At 41.7% G+C, this 18,884-nt stretch overlaps 1 long non-coding RNA gene across 6 annotated transcripts; it reads left to right on the top strand.

Annotated features, from left to right (window-relative positions):
* Window positions 1-5,738: 5,738 nt before the first annotated feature.
* LOC102548445 (uncharacterized) lies at window positions 5,739-16,646 on the top strand. 6 transcript variants are annotated; one of them, XR_015672700.1, is made up of 7 exons: window positions 5,739-5,876; window positions 8,472-8,525; window positions 10,663-10,906; window positions 11,241-11,513; window positions 14,791-14,832; window positions 15,300-15,561; window positions 16,340-16,646. It is a non-coding gene; the product is annotated as an uncharacterized LOC102548445 (long non-coding RNA). The 6 variants fall into 6 exon arrangements; XR_015672696.1 differs by lacking the exons at window positions 10,663-10,906; window positions 11,241-11,513 and having other exon boundaries at window positions 5,753-5,876; window positions 14,711-14,832; window positions 15,300-15,466; XR_015672697.1 differs by lacking the exons at window positions 10,663-10,906; window positions 11,241-11,513; window positions 16,340-16,646 and having other exon boundaries at window positions 5,751-5,895; window positions 14,711-14,832; window positions 15,300-15,967.
* The last annotated feature ends 2,238 nt before the right edge of the window (window positions 16,647-18,884 follow it).

Here is an 18,884-nt window from a genome sequence, read left to right on the forward strand (position 1 = left end):
TTTCTATAAATACCACCGAAGAAGACAGTTAAAATGAATACATAGACTTTTTCCCCCTCAAACCAGGATTTCAATCATTTTTATGTCTATTCCACAAGAAAGACCCTAATGCTTTGCAGCTCTTTCCACAGTCGCAGGTGCTCGGAGTGTTATCTCCTTGATGTACACGCCCAGCTTCTATTAAACGCTAATGGTGAGACCACACGACATTCCGAGGACACAGCAGCCCTGAGCTGCCTTTACTCCTCAGACAGGAATATGGGCTGTGCTTTCAAGGTGCGCCTGAGCACTGCAGTCTAATGGACTGCGTTCCCATTCATGTTCCTTGGGAGAACACATTGGCTAGTACTCAGATGGTGTGGATGGAGCATTTGGCTTAAGAAGAGGTAAGTGTTGACTAACACCCAGTAGGTGGGCTGTATGTGTCTCCACAACTCCACACCAGACACTCTGCTCTGTGAGAGGGGGTGAGCATTAGCATTCGCCTTGCCTTGTAAACCAATGAGCACAAGTGAAAGTTCACTGATGCATAAAGCCTGAATGATAGCCTCTAAGCTCCCGAGACACTAGGCACCCGTGTATTCAAGCTGTAACAAATCTCCCCACTTCTCCACAGACGTTTATAAAAATGACAGAAACTGGAAATCCAAAGCTGGTTGAGTTGAAGCAACGTCACCACGCTGTGTCTGTCCAGTTCCCCATTCCCTGTTTGATTGCTTTTGTCCACATCCATTGCTGGGAGATTTTAAAAGCACATCTCCAGTATCATGGCTGACAGTACTCTTGGGAGAGCACGGCAGAATCTGATTCACCAGTGCAATAGAGTCACTGTTCTTGGGGCCTCTGGGAACCATGTTCCAGCAAAGGATAAAAAATAGAATTTTTCTTCCCTGGTCATAGAATAGCATTTCCTGAACAGAATTACTCAAGTCCTAGAACAAAAGTATCTTGCATCCTGTAGACAGGCTTCCCAACCCCATTCAAAGTTAGGAGCTGTCAACACCCACAAAAATCCCAATAGGAGATAAACCTTGCCAACCGTTCTTACCTGCACCACTGTGTCTTTCTCTCTCCTATAGTCTCTTGCTCCAACCTCCTTCCTATTTTCAGAAGTAATCAAGGAAAATCCTATTCAATTCAACAGGTTCCGATGGAACAGATGTGCATAATTCTGACCAAAGTTGAGCAATCATAGTAAGTATTATTAAAACTAATTCTCAGTGTTTGAAGGACCTTGGCTGGGATCTCCAACACCACACATTCAGAGAATATTTTGACCAGGACTTTAATTTCCCTTCCAAAGATGAAGAAATTCTCCACACAGTAGGCTAAATCTTCATCCCAAGACAACATTTGTGAAATCCCTCTCATGACCCTTCATTTCCATCCACAGCTGCTGTGCGTACTGTCTTTATTTTTGTTTGTTTCCTTGGGGAAAGAACTAAGAATCATTTATTTGATCTGACTTTATCTACCTTGTGATGCTTTTTCCCTATCCTTGAAGATAAGCATGAAGTTTAATTTATACATACTGATCTAGACCTGGAAAAGTATGCAAACCTGGATCATTTGCATATCAAGAATAATCTAATCACCAGGTATGGAGACAAGGCACTGTATGTAGTATAAAGCAAGAAGAGGACATTACTTCAAATCAACTCCTAGTAAACTAAAGCTCATGGGGTAGGGAATAATGAATCCCAAGAGAATGACAAAGAACAGGGCAGGGAAGAATGTAAGGACACAAGAACCAAGAAGGTCCAGTCGAAAGGACAGCATCCTGCTCAAATTTCACATAAATCACTGCCTGCCTGGTGGAAGGATTTAGTAAGGCAAGGGCCATTTATAGTGTTACAGTGTATTGTTTCATGGAAAGATGAGGTCAGAATTCTGATCAAACTGATGAGTAAGTTGGGACAATAAAGTGAGAATTTTAGACAATTATGATGAGTTAGGAAAGGGTTAAGGGAGAGGGCAGGAGTCTAGGAACCGGTAAGGACTGACATGGTTGAGGAAAAAAGGAAATTCAGAGCTGCTCTGAATTTTGAACACATTCAGATTACTGTAATGGAGAAAATGAAAAGAAAGGAAATTTATGATAATAGCAGGAATGCCTTTTCAGTGACGAACATGGAATTGGTTTCGTTAAAAGAGGTGTCCACGCTAACTGTTGATGAGAAGCTGAATGGACAAAGAGAAAGAAGTGACATAAATGATGTTCAACAGTCACAAAAACAGTGGCCGGATAAGCTGAGCGTGGGACGAGATACGGTAGAGCCTGAAGCCCAGGATATATGTTTTGGAGGAAAAGGAATCATAGAGAATGGTATGGTACTACAAACTAGTCTTGGGAAGTGTGGGAGGGCATCAGGAGAAAGGGTGATGCCAGAATGAAAAGTCAGGGTCCCCCAGAGTCCGTCCTTCCAGTGAGTTCCAAAGACAGGCAGAATGACAGCAGAATACTAGGCAACGAGTTTCCAATACATTTGTCTGAGCTAAGTTTGTTAGTGTTTGTTAATAGAGCATGAATAGTAAGGGGCTCAGGGTAATCACGGACTTCAGTGAGGTTACTGACTCACTCACAGTCACATCAGGGGAGATGTAAGAAGTGGATGTGAATGGTGTGCCCGAGAAGGAGGTAGATAGTAATTCAAACAAGATGGAGGGAACTCTGAGTCAGAAAATGGAAGTCAAAGTAGAGATTTGCAAGGACAGAGAAAGAGCTTCACGGTAAATGGTGTAGCAGTGCAGAGACGTAGCCTAGGCACACAGCGGTGCAGGTCAGGGTGGAGAACTTGGGGCCTGACACCCTAGATGGCTGGGTTGCAGACCGCAGGATCTTTGGATAATGAAACAAAACTGAGGTGTTGCATATTAAACAACAGTCTTGCTGAGGTGTGTTTGATAGGTTGATAAGCACTCTATAGGAGAGGGCACAGCATCACACACAGCTCGGCCACACTCAGACACTGTCACATGCACACTTCTTAGGGGCTATTAGATGATCCACGGACAATAGTCTCATTGGCCAAGCTTCCTGAATGGTGGTCCACCTGAAAGGGAGAATTATGAAAGAAATGCTCACTTCAAAGACTGTTGGCAGATGCGATCTACCTAGTCATCTAGGGTAGAAAGGAAAGCAGATACAGGCATTTCAAAGAACTAAAAGTGTGGGATAATGATCAATGTTATTCGCGATTAATTACATCTCATTTGAAATATGGAGTTGAACTCTTTGGCATGTGTCTTAGTCACAGTTTTACTGCTGGAACAGACACCGTGACGAAGGCAACTCTTATAAAGGACAATATTTAATTGGGGCTGGCATACTGGTTCAGAGATTCAGTCCACTACCATCAAGGTGGAAACATGACAGCACCCGGGCAGGCATGGTGCGGGACGAGCTGAGAATTCTACATCTTCATCTGAAGGCCAATAAGAGAAGACTGGCTTCCAAGCAGCTAGGGCAAGGTAAAGCCCACAACCTCAGTGACACGCCTATTTCAGCAAGGCCACACCTCCTACTAGTGTCACTCCCTGGGCCAAGCATGGACAAACCGTCACAGCGTGCAAGCTTGGTGTGGAAGCTTCAAGCTATGGGCTTAGTCCTCAACCACAGCAAAATGCTGCTTCCAAATCAGTATTGGCAAACGCCGTTTTAAGGGGAGCATTGCTTACAACAAAGACTCTTTCAATTAGATGGGGAAAGTACTTCCCAGGAGACCGAGCAGGCTGTGTGTCAGATCTCAGTGACTATGAAAGAGTCACATACTGTTGGCCTTGCCTCAAGGATGCTTCAAGCATGTTTCTGGGGACAGCTCAAACCTGATAGTGAAAACTTAGGGGTTCTTTTAAACAGGAAATGAGAGGGGGAAATGAATGACTAGTGGGTGAGCCACCAGTACGAACTATTTCAGGAGAACTGGGTATCCATTCACTGAATTATAAAGATTGTGTGTGCTCTATATATATACAAAATGTTCATAAACACATCGAGGCTATTTAGGGTTTTTTTTCTAAGATTTATTATTTTATTTTACATGCATGAAACATTTTTCTGCATGCATGTATGTGTACCAAGTGGTACCTGGTGCTCATGGGAGTCAGAAGAGTGTGTTATATGCCCTGGAACTGAAATTACAGATAGTTGGTGCACTATGTGGGTGCCGGGAACTGAACCCAGGACCTCTGAGAAAATAGCAAATGCTCATAGCACAGAGTCATCTCTCCAGGCTGTTTTGTAAATAATGTTTTCCGGTTTTTTATCTATGAGACATATTATCCCTTACTGAAACATTTAATGTTTGGAAGGTTTTTTGTTTGTTTTTTTCTTTTATAGAAAACTCTTGTCAACTTTATCCTTCAGAGTTTCTGGTTTTATATCATGCACAAAAAAGCCATCCTCTATAAGATTCTAAAATATTCACTTCTATTTTCTTCAACTGTTGTTGGAATTTTACTTTTTAATATGAAATTCATTGCTCTAGCTAAAATTGATTTCAGTAAAGTATGGATTTTTCACTACAAGCCCTCCCCCACACCCAAAGGCTAACTAGTTTTCTTGGCATCATTTCTGGAATAGCCAACCTGTTCTTCATGAAACCGAAATAGTACATTAACAAAAATACTAAAAATTCATATAAAAATGAAACTGGCTCAAAACTTTTCTTTTCTCATTTTCGTTCTATTGATCTTGCTTTAGTCCAATGTTTTAAAATATGAATGGAAAGGCAAAAAAGAATGAATATAAATGCATGGAGTCAGTCCAACCACCTGGGGAATTAGAGACTTCATCCACTTTTTAAATGAATGCAGGCAACCTCATGGATGGGTAGGAAGGTCCATCCTGGCAAAGAGAAAACAGAAATCTGTCTGTCCTTCTCTTTGTCAGCTCAATTCAGCCTCAGGCTAGGAACATATTTTGCTTGCAAACTTTGGCTTGGGAGAGATACTTTTCATCCAACATCAGGCTATATGGCTGGCATGCAGTGTGTAGGAAAGGAGAGTAGTTGTTGGGATAAAGTCTGTGCTGTCATTAACTGCATAATCAAATAAAGGTAATTACACAAAGATGATAAGCATGAAAATGGATTGAGAGCAAAGTCTGCTAGTGACTTTGAAATAGCTGTTCAGGAAACTCTACACATCACATCCAGAAAGACCCAAGTGAGGAGTAGGAGCCACTCAGGATAAACCTGCATGCTGAATCCTGGAGAGGCAATGTATTTTATGTTTTTACATGAAATAAGTCTTCATCACTTCACCCACATTCTTTCCTCCAGTCCCGTCCAGATACTCACCCTCAAGCCCTTCTCAGGATGGCCTCATTTTCTTTTAATGTGTCTGTTACATATGTGTGTGGCATGTGTGTGTGTGTGTGTGTGTGTGTGTGTGTGTGTGTGTGTGTGTGTGTGTTTCCTGCTGAGTCTACTTTCCTTGTTTGTGTGTATATGGTTACAAGGCTGACCACTCGGCATTAACCAACTATCATCCCTGAGAGGAGCACATTCTCCTTCTGCCAGTACTCAGTTCTTGCCTGTGGTTCTTTGTCAGGAGGGGAATCCCCTGAAATTTACCCTTGTCCGTGTTAAGACGTCCATTGGTGCTGCTGTCATTCCAGTCTTGTTTGTGTGCCTATGCAGTCATTTCCAGAAGAGGTGCTGTTTCCTAGCAGACGTCCTGGTTTTATGATGCTTAGAATCTTTCCGCCTACTCTTCTGTGATGCTCCCTGAACCACACACAAATTCAGAAACCACAATGTAGATGTATTGCTTAGGGGCAAGCTGCCCATGATCTGTTGTTGATCTCTGCCTTGTGTCCAATTGGGGCTTTAAACAATGGTTCACTTGTGCAAAGAGAAGCTTCTTGGATGAGGGTGAGAGTTATACTTATCTGTGAGTATAAAGATAAGATTTAGAATGTAGTAAGGAATCATTCTGCTCTTGCAAAGTTATGGTAGTGGATTATTTTCTAAGGTTCATGACCTCACTGGCCTAGAGAAGCCAGTACCAGGAATGACTTCCTGCCTTTTAAGTTGGCTTTAAATTAAATTATACAACGACTGACGCATTGACAGAAACATGAGTGCCACCTTCTGTTCTGATATTGTTATGGTCCGTAGGTATCTCTGCTAAGTAGGATTGTTTAATTGCTTCCCTCCTTTGGCAGCCTATGTAGTATTTTCAGAAACCATGGAAGCTAGACCTCAGGCAAAAGGCTTTCAGGTCAGATCCCACTAAAGACCTCTGAGTCATGTGTGGTGCTAAATATACAGTGTGTTCAGTAATCGGGGCCCACTCTCAACCTCAGAGAATCAACAATTCACTAGATTGATAATTGATAATCTCTGTTGATTTGAGAGTCATTTCCTCTATGGTTCTTGTGGGAAGTATTATTATCCCAAGTGGAAAATGTTGTGTGTAGAAGTTTATGCATATACTTATATGTATTATGTATAATTTAGGTAAATATGGAGTAATTTGATTCCTTAAGGCTTTATCAAGCAACCTTGGTATTATTTGTCTCTCTTTTCCTTCTGCACTGGTCTCTCCCATCACCTCTTAGAGTCCCCTGCCCCCGTTGTTATCCATTTTTCAGTTCATATCACCTGAATCTACTCCTCTCTCCTGAATGGTCTCCCCAGCTGCTGGTCCCATATACATGACTGCTTTCTGTGGAAAGGTGATTTTTGAGGCTCTAAACAGAATACAAAATTTGAATATCTGAGAAAAAGGAAGAATCCAGTGAGAGGAAGAAGTAATGAGGCTACGTGCTAAGGCTGAGGGCTGAACAGTCAAGCCAACCACGTAGAATATTGCCGGCCATGGTCTGAAGACAGTTTCAGAATCAGAACTCCTAGGTTTTCAAGAAAGCTCACTCTCTTAAACTCAGAGCCCATCTGTTTAGGAAATTCCTCCTGCTTTACTGTAGTATGTTGCCATAAGAAAACCCATATTCTAGGGTTTTCTCTCTTGTGCTCCCCCTACCCAAGCCACTGTGTCAATGAACAGCAAGGCAAGCAAGGCCTCAGCTCTCTGAACAGAAACTGAACCCAGAAAACAGAACTGGCAGAAACCACAGCTGCCTCTGTCACTCGGTTGTTACCTCTACTGTGAAGTTTTTCACCCTGCGATTTCTTTCTCTGGTGCTTCGCTGTCTTTTTTATTACACGAACAATACAAGTTAACATCTATTAACGTCACTTACTATGCACCCAGCAGTGTTCTGGGGCCTTCCACTTGTATTAACTCATTGAATCTTCACAGCCGTCCTGTGGAGCGAGTACCGTTATTATTCCCACTTAACAGATGATGGAACTCCAGCTAGTTTCTGCCCACGGTCACACAGCCAGTGAGCTGAGGAGCTGGGATTTGAATCCAAGGGATAAGTCTCCTGAGCCCCAACGCTAGCCATTATGCTGTGGTGAGGCCCCAGCACACTTGTCAAAGATGTCAGGTCTCTGATTGATGCTAAATAACTTAGAGAACCAGCAGAGAATTATTTAACAAAGACAACTTTCTAATAACAGGGGCTTACAGTGTGATTATTAGCAGGCATTTCACATTTGGGTTTTCAGTCCAACCACCCTATTTTTAAAAAGCATTCTCTCTGCTTGACGCCAATAGCCAGGTTCTTCTATCTCTATACACTGCCTCTCGTTGTCTAGCAATCCCTTAAGCATCCTTAGAGATGAGCCTTAGAACACTTGAAGCCACCCTTTGGACTAGAGGACCACACATTTTACTTTGGTTGGGAAATATTCAAGCCAGTCAGCAGTGCATGCTGAGGAGAGAGGGCAATTCTCCTGAGTAAAGGAAGAAACCAGAAACAAGTGCCTCTTTGTGATTGGCTCACCTACTCTACCACGCACTGACTCGGGGCTGCAATTCGGGAGAATACTTAGTAATTACCAAGATATTCACTCAGTGTTCACACAGTGTGTAAATGTTGCCTGGAAATGCTAACACATTCCACCTCTCACCCTCTTGTCTATTTTTTTTTTATTAAGACAAAACATTGCAATTCTGCTCATTCTACTCCATTGCCTTCTTTTCTTGTAAAATTTTAGCTAGAGTTTGCTATGGGCCAGGCACTGTACAGAATGCTTCTCAAATAGTCTTGGGTGTGAGTGCCATGGCAACCCCAGGAAGCAGGCAGTTGTTCACCACTTCTGCAGATAAAGGAAGGTTAATTGGGCCATTAGTTGACATCTCTAGTTGTGAAGCTGGCAAAGTTGGGCTTTAGGTCCAACAAGCCTCACACTCATTTTTGAGCTATTACCCACCTTGACACTTCCATACTATGGCTTATTGTATAACTAAGAACCTACCCACACCACACTAGTACCAGGGCAAAGGCGATAGGTCATTACAGGCCTTACAAAACTGACTTTTATCTTAAAAGAATGAAAATAAGCAACACAGTACAGTTCGTAGATCGTGTAAAGAGAAAGCCGTGTGTTCATTTCTAGGATTCCTCCGTCTACCACCAAGCAATCGAAGACAAGGCGGGCGCAGTAACACTGGTGAGAGACGACAATAATTGGAGACACAATCGTAGAAATAGAACTCATGAGTATTGTTCAAATTTGGGATCCAGGTTAAAAGCTAAAACCAAAAGAATTAGGCGTGAGATTAGTGTCGAGAGTGGAGCAGAGCGAGGTGGTTTGGTTGGAGGAGCTATAGGAATGGAGACACTGTTTCTAAAAGACCAGAAAGCATTTTAAAGGATAAGGTTTTCTGAGATGAGATAAAAATAAATAAATAAATAAATAAATAAATAAATAAATAAATAAATAAATAAAATCCCTTCGGTTTGGGATGTTCCTGCCCATTGTCTCAGCCTACCACAGATGATACTTGATACACAGCAAGAGGGTGTGTGTCACAGCTCAGAGGACTGGGAGGCTATCACAGGCTGCCAGCCTCGGTACCTGGCTCTGCTGCCCGGATGGTGTCTCATCACTGTGTCTTCTTGTAAAGTGACAGGAAGGCATAGGAGGAAGAACACTCTGTCCCCAAACTCCAGAACAGAATGAATCCATCAGGCAGGCCAGTTGTTTTCACTGGGCCAAATCCCATGCATGAGGTTTCCACCCCAATGACCTCAGTGCCACCTAAGTGTCACACGTCTTAATTCCATCACATTAACAATTGAGTTCCAGTGGGTGTAATCATAGAATAGGCATTTAAACTGTAGCATTTTAATGTTGTCAGGATCCCGGAAGAGAATCAACAAATGAAATGATGATCAGAAATAGACTGGTTATTGGCAGATAAATGATAGATAAGTTGATAGAGAATACATATATGAGTGTTAAAGGAATTGCCTCATGCCTTTAGGGGGATCAGTAGTCTATGTCACCTTGTCTCTATATGATACTGTGGCTCTGTTCAAAAGCTTCCACTTTTAGGAAGCCAGTGGTATAGTCTCATTCAAGGCCAAATATCTGAGAACCCAAGGAAGCAGAAAAGAATTCTGGTATAAGTTCTGGAGGCCAAGACCTAGAGAACCTCCAATTTGATATCTGAAAGAAGTGAAGTTTATTCAAATTCCAGATCAGAAACATACTCCATTTCCACCCTCTTTTTCTGTGTAGACCCTCAGCTAATTGGATGATGTTCACCCACACCTGTTAAGGACAGATGTCCTTTATTTAGTCTGTTGATTTGAATGTCAATCTCTTCTGGAAACACCCTCACAGACACGCTCAGAAATACTGTTTTCCTGCTATCTGAGCATGCTTTAATTCAATCAAACTAACAACTAAAATAAACCAGCGAAGACACTTCCAAGAAACTAACTGAACATCTGAGTCAAGTTTCAAAAGAGAATTCAACTGGCAGTGTAACTATGAAAATTACTAGATATTTACACTGTGTTGGAACCCCAAAGTTAGGATTCAATTACTCAGAAATTAACTCAACAATGAGACAAAAGAAGAAAATATACTGAATCTGAAACTTTCACCATCTTAAGGTAGAAAGACCAGACATGGGATATATTCTACTAACTGGGCTGCCTTATGTGGTCTCAATAGGAGAGGAAGTGCCTAGCCTTATAGAGACTTGAATGACCAAGGTTGGGGGGATACTCATGGAGGCCCCCACCTGCTCAGAGGAGAAGGGGATAGGGAATAGGGGAAGGATTATGGAAGAAGGTGACTGGAAGAGGACAAAGAGTGGGATGTAAAAAAATTAAATTAAATTTTTAAAAAATGCCAGTGAAGAGAAGAGGAGTGTCAGTGTAACAGGAGAAACCATGGTGGTAATATACACCAGGGGGCAAGTACAGAACATACTTCAGCAAGGCGGGTGGCCAACACTGCCAAATGGTTTGGATGAGCCTGTTTATTTATTTGTATTTATTCTTCAGAACTAATAAGACATATATGATAGATAGATAGATAGATAGATAGATAGATAGATAGATAGATAGATAGATAGATGATAGGTGAGAGAGAATGAGAGACAGAGACAGAGAGGACAAGATGCGTATGTAAAAGATAAGATGTATTCTGAGAGTTGACTTACAGGGTTATAGAGCATGAGAAGTCCTTGGCATATGCACAGCTCTAGAAAATCTAAAAGAATAATAATTAAGTGAGTGATGAATTAGTTTCTAAGAGTTCAGGACATCTTCCCTGGCTCTGTTGCTTCCAGGGAGAGCATTTGGAGGCTACTGATCTCAGTGAACGAGCAGCAGCTCAAAGCAGCTTACCTCATAAAAGTCAAAATGCAGAACAAGGAGCAGCCAAACACCAAGTATGACCTTCAAAGTCATGACCTCTAATGGCATTTTCCTCAAGCTGCAACCAACCTGATGTTTCCTCCACCTCCAGAAGCAGTGCTGTCCCCTGAGAACCAAGTGTCTAGCACACAAGCTATGCTTGGTATTGAATTGAAGGTTGGTAAGGAAATGGTGGTACTCAAGCCATCCCAATCTGACAGCTTTAGACCAAGGAAAGACAGCTGTGTGATTCAGCCCGAATCCAAAGACCGAGAAATGAGGCAGAGGCAAGAAGGGTGGTGGTGATCTCTCTCAGCATGTAAAGACCCAGCAACCAGGGGTTTCTATGCCAAGTGCATGAGAAGGTGGGTTTTTCAAGGTCAAGAAGAATTAGGAAATTTGCCCTTTCTCCACACTTACATTGTGAACCCTCAATAGATTGACAACCCCTCCCCCAATATTGGGTAGGTGAATTCTCTTTAGGACAGACGCAAATGATAATCTCTTCCAGAAACATCCCCACAGGCAGGCCCTGAAATGATCTTCTACCAGCTATGGGATCATCCCTTAGTTCACCGAGTTGATCCATAAAACCAACCTTCCTTACTGACTATGGTGGCAGAGTGAGAATTAATTATTGGACTTATCTGTGAGGACTAGAGCTGACTGATAATAGCTCTTATGGTGAAACGGTGAAAGCAACAGGCTGAGATGCAAGAGAGAGACAATGCTGCCTAGAATTGTCTTGTATGTACCTCAGTTTAGAAGAAACAGAAGAGAAAAGGTAAGATCAAGGTACGTACAATGGCAGAGTTACTTATTAAACCCACATGATAGGAATGCAGGAATTCATGGATTATTCATTCTATTGTCCTAGGAGGAAATAAAACATAGGAAATGGAATTAGCAATTATACACAACTTGTCTGGATATGTTTGCCAAAAAAAAAGGGGGGGGGTGCTGACAAAGAAGACATTACAGGTGGTGCTTACAGGAAAGGAATGAGAGCTCAGGAGGAATTCTAAAGAAATGAAAATAATAATCTATTAATGTGCTGAGAACTGTGATCCACCAGAGAAGAAAAATTGATTGTGCATGAAAGAGAAAGGGAAGATGATGAGATGGTAAGCCAACTGAGAGGATAAAATAAAAGGAAATTGGCTAATCAAGAGTTTCACTTTCTAGAGAGCACAGTCTAGTTTTAGGAGGGACATGAAGTCTAGGGCACAATTGAAGCTAATGAGGACATGCGGTCACAAGGAGTGGCTTTTCTTTTTCTTTTTTTTTTTATCCTTATTAACTTGAGTATTTCTTCTTTACATTTCGAGTGTTATTCCCTTTCCCAGTTTCCAGGGCAACATCCCCCTAACCCCTCCTCCTCCCCTTCTATATGGACTTCCCCTCCCCTCCTCCCCCCATTACCGCCCTCCCCCCAGCAGTCTAGTTCACTGGGGGTTCAGTCTTGGCAGGACCAAGGGCTTCCCCTTCCACTGGTGCTCTTACTAGGATATTCATTGCTACCTATGAGGTTGGAGCCCAGGGTCAGTCCATGTATAGTCTTTAGGTAGTGGCTTAGTCCCTGGAAGCTCTGGTTGCTTAGCATTGTTGTTCATATGGGGTCTCGAGCCCCTTCAAGCTCTTCCAGTCCTTTCTAAGATTCCTTCAACGGGGGTCCCGTTCAGTGGTTTGCTGCTGGCATTCGCCTCTGTGTTTGCTGTATTCTGGCTGTGTCTCTCAGGAGAGATCTACATACGGTTCCTGTTGGCTTGCACTTCTTTGCTTCATCCATCTTATCTAATTGGGTGGCTGTATATGTATGGGCCACATGTGGGGCAGGCTCTGAATGGGCGTTCCTTCTACCGAGGAGCGGCTTTTCTGCTAACCTTTTCTACACTTTGGGTAAAGCAGTTATAAGACGAGCATGAAAGTGGACAAGAACATTTCTAAGTTCCCGCCATGGAATCACTGGGTTGTTGCCTATGCCCACAGAAGGGTTAAGGGATAAGAAAATCCATCATCACTACCTTACAGAAGCTCCGTGGACTTATAGCAGCTCCAGGTGTCACTTCACAGTACAATGGTTGCAGGATTTACCCTGGTTTGGATTACTCATATTTCTAAACAAGCTAATTGTGGTTACATGTGAGGGAAGGTGTATAAGATGGAGATAATACACAAGATCATAGACTCAGCCGATTATGGTTCACCATAGGACGCATGGTGTCAGATAGGAATGGTGGGTAATCAATTCACTTTATGTCGGCTGCATTAAAATCTACCATTATTTTCATTAAAGCACATCCCCAAGTGGAAAGAGGCTGAAGTCTGGAGACATTTATATTTATGTACAATATGTTGTTCCTATAAATATAAGGTATTTTTTAAACTCATAAAAGTATAAGAAACAACATTTAAGCAATTCAGAAGAGGCCATGAACATAAAATGACTCTACACTTCACTAGTAATTAGGAAAAAATACATTAGAGTCACAAAGAAATTTTGTTTCACAGTAATTTTAAAGGTTATTTAGTATCAAGTGTTGGCAAAGGATATGTCAGGGATATTTATATGTTTCTGCTTGTGGGGATTTTTGTAACCACCACAGAAAAGGATATAAAATAGCATTGTTATATAATGAGATGGGGGATGATGCAGAGGGAGGAAAAGAGGGAGAGAGGGAAGGGAGGAGGAGGGAAAGAGGGAAGGAGGGATAGAGGGAGGGAGGAAATAGAAGTAGAAAGGTAGGAGGGATAGAAATAGGGGAGGAGATGGAGGAGGTTGGACAGTGTGTGGTGAGGAAGCTCAGCTGGTGATGGCACTTGCTGTCAAGTCTGATGACAGGACTTCAACCTCTGGGACCTAAATGGGGGAACAAATGTCCACACACATGCACATGCATACACACACACACACGCACATGCACACGTAATTTTAAAAATCAAAGAAAAATAGAAAGAAATAGGGAAGGTTGCAGAAAATAAGTTAGATGGTGAGAAGGACATTACAATATCTGCCAGCAGGAGAATGGACTGATAAATATTGTACGTTTATATTATAGAGACATGAAAGGCTACATGAAAGGTTAAATCTCCCCATCTGTGTTAACTGGAAAAAGAAATGAAGTCGAAATTAGTTCAGGTTTAGATTTTCAACAAACACTACATATTACCCAGGGAGAAACAAGAAATAAAAGCTGTGAGTAACTGTTCAGTACCAAGCAAGGTGGTACCCCTGTCATCCCAGCTCTGGGGACGCAGAGGCAGCAGCATCCCAAGGACAGGGCCAGCTCTGCTAATTAGTAGGACCCTCTGAGAGAATCCAAAGAAGGGGACAAAGGAGAGAGGAAAGAGGGAATGGAGAAGACTCAGAAAAAGTAAAGAAGCTTGAGAACACAGGCTTCCGCTAGATAGACTTGTCTTGGGTAAATTTGTTTCCACAGGTAATTAACAGAGTTGGTTATTAGTCCTTCTATCATTTTGAATGTTTTAACTATTACTTAATGAGCATAAAGCCCAACATCTTGAAACACTAAGGAGCAAGCTCAGAAGCTTTCTTCCCCTCACCTTTGACCATTCCACTTTTTTTAAAATTTCTTCCCCCCTTTATTCCCCCACACACATACTGAGTCCTGACTGCTAGCCTCAGAGTATGAAAAAAAACCCACATTTCCATGGATTTATAGCATTGCTAGTGTTATAAATCTTTGGAAAGGACCACACTGATGAACATGGCTAGGCAATTTCCTTGATCTCTAACTATTAAAAGGCTAAAAATATTAGAGCAATTATTCTCCCTTGAATTCCTCTGTTTCCACAAAACCCCATTTGCTGAGCCCACTAGCACTTTATATTCCTTAAGGGAAGCAAGAACTCATACCTAAATCATCTTAGGAAGTGTGACAGACAGGCCAATTTTCCAAAAGTATAAGATTTCTACTAAAGTTTCTGTTCGGCGTTTTCTGTTTGTTGTTTGTCCGTGAGAAAACATGCCAACTGTGCCTCACACATATTGGATACATGGAACTGAACTCCTCCTAATCTCCACTTCGCATTATTACCAGCACCTGGGCACCATGGTAGTCGGTTCTCCCAGACCCCAGCAGGTAATGATATTCACCACAGCGCGGGTGACAGAGTTTCAGTGAAGGCAACCCCAGGGACTTCTTTTATCTTCAGACCAAATTCATGAGTGAATATGTGGTTGGCAGTTTGATTGGCAGAGGAAATAATAGGCTATAAGGCTATGATTCGAGAGGAATTAGCAGGACCAGTGGACCTGCCACGGAACTCCATACCACACACTGTGTGCCTCCTGAGTACTTGTTGGACTTCATTGACACTTGAATATCTGTATTGACCTAACAAGAGATATTCATCGTTTTGTCCTTTTGATCAGGGAAAAGTGTTAGGGTTGAATATGTGTTACAGAAACATAAATTCAAATGGGCTAGTGGGTACTCGGTAAGAGAAAGTATTGAGGCTAGTGTTAGATTTCATTTAAACTGCATAGGCAGAAATATTGATCAAGAATATATGTGTTTTATCTGTTGTTTGTTTTGTGTTAATGAAGGAAAATAATAAGAAGGAACCTGGAGTCCGTGCACAGCATTCAAGGACTGAACACTGACCAGCGTTGAACTAACAAGAACCATTCTTTTGAAAGGCACCTAGAGATTTCCTCGCTTGCAAAGTTGCTCTGGACTGAAAGTTATCATAGGAACTGTGAAGCTACCAAGGGTGAGCAGAAAAGGAGCCAGCATTGCTCCAAGGCAGCTTCTTTCTGAGGAAGGCCCTTCATAAGAAACATGCCAACTGTACCTCACACATATTGGGTACGCGGAACCTAAACTTCTCCTAACCTTAGCTTCATGTTATTGCCAGCACCTGGGTACCATGAGAGCCAGTTCTTCTAGAACCTGATAGGTAGCAAAGAATCACTACTGTAGATGCTGCAGCCATTGGGTTGACTTGGGTTTTGATTTCAAAGAGCCTTTTATGTTGTTTGTACTCTCATATAATATGAAAAGCACAACACACACATAAGCTACACCCACTACAACTATTGAAATGACAGCTCAGCAGAACCTTCAGTGGCTTCAGTCCCCCCCAGCCCTGCCCAACCCCACACCAACAGAACTAACATCACTAAGAACTGCCCTTGGACACATCGCCTTAATCATAGCAGTGATGAAGGATGTGACAAATGAACTAAAAGCTGCCAAACAACAAGGACTCCATGGGTCTGTAACAAAGACAAGAAAGAAAAGGCTTCATCCAGTGTTTTAGGATTACATGACCCAATGCCTGGTGATCATTTTGAATGAGTTTGAATTCAATACCAGAACACTAAGTGGCTGCTACTGGACATTTGTCAAGTACATGATAAACATGTCACTAAGTAAGGAAAGGAGATGAGCATCATGGCCCGTTGCTTAGTGGATACACAGGGTAGCAACCAGAAAGAAAGGGATGTAGAGTAAGGGTGTGGCATGCGGTGGTGGAAGAACAGGTCAGGAGGAGCACAGTACACAGTTTAATAAAAGGAAGGGGTGCATGAAATGCTGTGGGGGTGAAGCTGGTGGGAAGAAATTCTTATTTTTCACTTCCCAGATATCCAAGTCCAGGTATGAAATCTTCAGTCTTCTGTGCAGGTCACCTGGACCTCCATGATCCTTCAACACTCAGAGGAATTACAAGTCTCACAACCTGAACAAAGTCAGTACACGTCAGCGCCGCTTGTAAATCATGCCAGACGTGACTTTTGTCGATTCGTTTTGTTTCTAGCAAGATGGAAAACCATTAATACGGTCTTTAACTTTAAAGCAGACTTGTGAGCGCCGAGATAAAATACTAAGAATTCTCTCTGACTGAACGAAGAAACAATAAAACGAGCTGATTCTATTTGTGGATAACAAAACCCTTCTCAAGAAGGAGCACACACTTCCTTAAGTGCTAATCATCCTACCCAGTCTCACTCACTGACTTAAAAGACAGGTTTCTCACAGTGTCTGAAGTAAGGCAGACTTGCAATAAGAAGGTATATAATTCCTTTCAAATAAATGTGGGCACTGACTCTAGTCTGTGTGTCTGGCCAAGGGCTATAAAGGGCATCCATTTGGTTATACGCTTACGCTTTTCCTCAGGAATATAATTTTTTAAAATATAAAACAAAACATCAAGCAACAGACACATTTACACATCTCCCTGATCCCAGGAGAAACGGAATAGATGATATGTAAGGTAGAGAATGCAGAATACAATGTCCCATAACTTTATGTAATAAGAGTAATATAGAGCTAATGAACTTGTTCATAAAACTATAATTCATCATTTTAATATCTATGTATCTGGCATAGTTCTCCAAATTCTTAAAAAAAAACCCCAGACTTATTAAGGCAAATGAAGCTTTTGCTAACAAATCAAATGTCAGGCTAAGAGAAAAATCAGAATTTGTTCTCTCACAAATACATATGTGTACATTCCTAAAAACAACTTATTGTAATGTAAGTACTTTAAAAATAATGGGGCATAGGAGATCGTTCTGCTCCTTCTCATTTCTCTGGGAATGAATCATAACACGTTTTAGTCAAGTGAAATGGGAAGAAGACAAACCTAAACCGGATCTCCTTGGAAACTTAAGGTTTGCTGGAACTAATCGTATGAGCTAAAACTGGGCTTGGAGGTGAGAGAATGTTTCAAGTTGGAGAGTGCATGAAATATTGACTTATGCCATCACGATACACTTGAAGAAACTTCAATGCAATGCTTTATTAATTGGCTGTCATTAGGGTGCTTAAGTAGAAATTTACTCACAAAGAAGAGAATAAAATTTCAGTGGGGGAAGGGGCCAAGAAAAAAAAAATGAAAGAAATCAGTCAGAATGATTCTAGAACTACATTCTAGTTTGGGGTAATAATATGTCCTCAACAATCATACTTTTAGTAGATTTCTCATCATAACCTCATTTTCAATCTGACAAAATAATCCCAAGAAATTAGCAAAGTAAATATGTTCTCTTTTCTAAAGCGTTAACTTTGGAACGCTGCTTGCAAATTAGGTCAGTGCTGTCAGACATAACCCGATTCTAGAAATCCTTACCTATTCTATTCTTAAACGTTCAGGGGTTCCCTAACATGCACTAGTCACTATGTTATAGCTGAAGATATTGCTAAATAAATTACCAAGTAAATCCACACGTTGTCAATGTGAAGATATTTTCAAGGGTCACTGTGGAGCAAGGAGCCATGTCAGCATCAATGCAGAATGAAATATAAATATTTTGTATGCTGCAACACAGAATTGGAACACCACAAAAAAATTCCTGGACACACAGCAAAAGTGCGTGTTGAAAATGTGTTGGGGAAGAGACTGAAAGCATCACAGATCTCCAAGTGGAGAAAAAAGACATTCCTGGAACTAGGTGAGGATACACAAATGTAGGAATGTGGTTGTTTGAATAAGAATGGCTCCAATAGGCTTCTGTATTTGATTCTTGGCCAGTGAGAAGTGGTACTGCTTCAAAGAATTAAGAGGTCTGGCTTTCTTGGAATAGGTATGGTTTCATTGGAAGAAATGTGTGTCTGCTGGTAGGATTTGGAGTTCCAAATGTGCAAGCCAAGCACAGTTGGCTTTTTCTCTTCCTGATGCTTGAGGATCCAAAGGTAGAACTCTGAGCTTCTTCTGCACCACGTCTGCCTACCTGCCACCATGCTTCCTGCCATGCTGATAATGGACTAAACCTCTGAAAATGGAAGCCAGCCCCAATCAAATGCTTTCTGTTATAAGAGTTGCCTTGGTCACGCATGGTGTCTCTTCACAGAAATAAAATTTCTGACTATTAAAAAATTTAGTAACTAGAGTGAGGTATTGCTTCGAGGGCCTCATCACACAGCTTGTTGGTGGAACGTGAACTTTGGCATTTTAGACTAGGAAAGCAGTCAAATGTATAAAGTGGGGCTTCATTGGTCCTCCTGTTGGAACACAGAAAACAGTGCTGAGGGTGATGTGAGCTATGGGAACCCAGCTCAGGAAGTTTTGGAGGAGAGGAATATTAGTAAGTGGCCTAAAGAGTATTCTTGTGATTTGGTGAAGAAAGAGTGTGCCTGTTTTCTACCTTGTGAAAGGGAAAGAAGGAAGGAAGAGAGGAGGGAGGGAA

Source organism: Rattus norvegicus, chromosome 2 (genome assembly GCF_021556685.1).
Source record: "Rattus norvegicus strain SHRSP/BbbUtx chromosome 2, alternate assembly SHRSP_T2T, whole genome shotgun sequence".
NCBI classification, from domain to species: domain Eukaryota; kingdom Metazoa; phylum Chordata; class Mammalia; order Rodentia; family Muridae; genus Rattus; species Rattus norvegicus.